General features: G+C 44.7%; 1 pseudogene; it reads left to right on the top strand.

Moving 5' to 3' along the window:
* On the top strand, positions 283–2,548 carry LOC100736609 (annotated as a pseudogene).

Raw genomic sequence — 3,291 nt, 5'->3', positions numbered from 1 at the left:
TACACATTCTAAATATAGTCAAGTTTAACAATCTTTTCCTGCCTGGTAGTTTTTGGTTTCAAATCTTTCCCTACCCAAAGTAATTTTGTAGTCTAAAATATTTCTAGTTTTTCCTTATATAAGTCAGCTTTTAATCTACTCCAAATTGTTTTATATCATATGGTGAAAGACAATGCCATTTTCCACATGAATAGCTTTCCCCAGCATTCTGCAGTACTTTCTCAGGAAAAAAAACTATCATTAAAACATATTTGGGTCCTCTGCCCCAGCCCTAGGGGTGCCATGAGCTTCCTCAGCTGGCAGCAGCCACACCCCGCTGGGGCCTCCTGTGCCTTGAGGCAGAAACTGATCTTCTCCCCCTTCAGATGGTGGCAGTAATAGTAGTAGTTGTGGTGGTAGTGGTGGGAGGGGAAGTGGGAGGGGGGGAGGGGAGGGGAGGGGAGGGGAGGGGAGGGGGGAGGGGGGAGGGGAGGGGGGGGAGAGGGGGGGAGGGGGGGAGAAGGCAGCGGCACAGCATAGGGAAGACTCGGCCTTTAAGGATCCCGGCTCACTGCTGGTGTGTGCGCAGAGCCGCACAGAGCCTGCGCCCCAGCGCTTCCACTCCCCTGGCCAGACAGCCATGGGGAGCTGGAGGAGGGCGTGTTCCTGAAGGGCAGTCACCCGGCCCCAACTCTGCAGGTGGCGGGGCAGAGGGCGACTCATGGGAGTAGGAGGGCTATTGCTCTTTGCCGGCCAAGTCCCTGGCCGCCTACTTTCTGGACAGCTTGTTCTAGCAGGTGCACTGCGGAGGCCCCAGGGACTGCAGAGGGGGCATGGGCGGCAAGGGGCTCCCTGATCGCTGCTGCCCCCCCACCAAGCACCCCTCCCCACAAGACCTTACGCAATTCGTGGCTGTTCCACAGTGCGCAAACCCCCAAGAATTTCCTCTATAAAGCTCAAGGAATGGATTCCATCTCTGTTAAACTCCATGGTAGTTCTCTATTCATGGATACAGAAAAATCAGGAAAAAGGGAATCTGACTTGTGACAGACTCAACTGAATATTAATCCTTTTAGTACAGATTCTGTATTGCTCCATTCCTCAGGACAGTGTCGTAGAAGAAAGAGAACATATTGGCACAATTCCTGTGGTGAAGACATGGAAGCCAGTGATTTTGAGTTTGTCTTTTTGTCTTTTGTCTTTTGTTGTTGTTGTTGTTGTTGCTATTTCTTGGGCCGCTCCCGCGGCATATGGAGGTTCCCAGGCTAGGAGTTGAATCGGAGCTGTAGCCACTGGCCTACACCAGAGCCACAGCAACGCGGGATCCGAGCCGCGTCTGCAACCTACACCACAGCTCACGGCAACGCCGGATCGCTAACCCACTGAGCAAGGGCAGGGACCGAACCCGCAACCTCATGGTTCCTAGTAGGATTCGTTAACCACTGCACCACGACAGGAACTCCTGATTTTGAGTTTGAAGATGAAACGAGACCTACTAAAAGATTTGCAGTTACTGAAAGCAATATGAAGTCACAGGTGTACAACAGAATTTCAGGAGCTAGAGAAGACTGGCTCTGGAGAATTTGGTTCTGTGTTTAAATGTGTCAAGAGGCTGGATGGATGCATTTATGGGCATTAAGTGATCAAAAAGGCCATTAGCTGGCTCTGTTGGTGAGCAGAACGCTTTGAGAGACGTATATGCTCATGCAGTGCTTGGACAACATTCCCATGTGGTGTGATATTTCTCTGCACAGGCAGAAGATGATCATGTGCTTATACAGAATGAATATTGTAATGATGTAAGTTTAGCTAATGGCATAAATGAAAACTACAGAAGCATGAGTTACTTTACAGAAACCAAGTTGAAGGATTTCCTTTTGCAAGTTGGCCGGGGCTTGAGGTATATTCATTCAATGTCTTTGGTTCACATGGATATAAAGCCTAGTAATATTTTCATATATCAAACTTCAATCCCAAATGCTACCTCTGAAGAAGGAGATGAAGATGATGGTGCAGCCAACAAAGCTATGTTTAAAATAGGTGACCTTGGGCAAGTAACAAGGATCTCTAGCCCACAAGTTGAAGAGGGTGATAGCTGTTTTCTTGCAAATGAAGTTGTGCAGGAGAACTATAATCATCTACCAAAAGTGGGTATTTTTGCCCTTGCCCTCACAGTGATAAGTGCTGCTGGTGTAGCTTCTTCCCAGAGATTGAGACCAATGGCGTGAAATCAGGCAGGGTAGATTACCTCGGATTCCACAAGTGCTTTCCCCAAAATTTACAGAGTTGCTAAAAGTTATGATTCATCTAAATCTAGAGAGAAGAACTTCGGCAATGGCACTGGTTGAGCATTCAGTGTTGCTATCTGCTTCTAGGAAGAACAATTAGGACTAGAATTGAATGCTAAAAGTTCAAAAACTCACTTTTGTAGAAAGAACTCAAGAAAGCCCAGGTGGCAACTGAGAAAGACTTCACTGACCAGATGGCCACCAGGTCCACCACCCAGTAATAAACATCTCAACTTATTGGAAAGAAAATGAACCACTATGTCAGCCTTGCAATATACTGATCTGTGCATTTCCTAACTCTCCTCCAGAATCTGTGAAAGAGCAGACTATGTTGAAATCACTGCTAAAGTCCAGTTTGCAATTACTTTCTCAATCTGTCTCAGTACTTTTACTGAGAAACCTTTTGGGATTTTTTTATTTGTGAATTACAAATTGAAAATTGTATTTTGACGAGTGCTGTATCAGGCTTTCATCTAGTCTTACCAGTTTGTCTTCTGTAGGATGTCAGTCACTGTTGGATGTTACACCAGCCTTTCCAGGGTTAACCACTGTGATGGTGTGCTGCTTATAGTTCGCTATTGTATTGTAGTAAAAGGTATCTTTCCCTGTAGTGACCTGTAAAAGGGTGCAAGGGCTTTATTACAAATATATTCTCCCTTTGAAAAGGGAAATGTAAGAGAATCAGACTTCAATGTACCTGTGTGTCAATCTTACATTTCTTTTTTTTTTAAATTGTGAATTATACTTGTGTATCCACATTTATGTGAAATACATAGCTGCTTTTGATGAAAAGCAGCTGATTGCCTCTTTTTTTCTTTGAACTTTGAAGCTAGTACATTGGAAAAATTCACCTTTTACCCCTTTGGAATGCCGTATTAATGTAGTATAATTATTCCTGGTTTTGTAATTTTGCCTGATAATAACCTTCCCTGGCTTTTTCCCCCATTAAAAAAATTTTTATTGAACTATAGTTCACTGATTTACAAGTTGTGATAATTTCTGCTATCCAGCAAAATGATTCAGT

This window comes from Sus scrofa, chromosome 10 (assembly GCF_000003025.6).
Source record: "Sus scrofa isolate TJ Tabasco breed Duroc chromosome 10, Sscrofa11.1, whole genome shotgun sequence".
In the NCBI taxonomy this organism is placed as follows: Eukaryota; Metazoa; Chordata; class Mammalia; order Artiodactyla; family Suidae; genus Sus; species Sus scrofa.
Note: the sequence above shows the minus strand (reverse complement) of the source record. Positions and strands in the feature narration are given on the sequence as shown.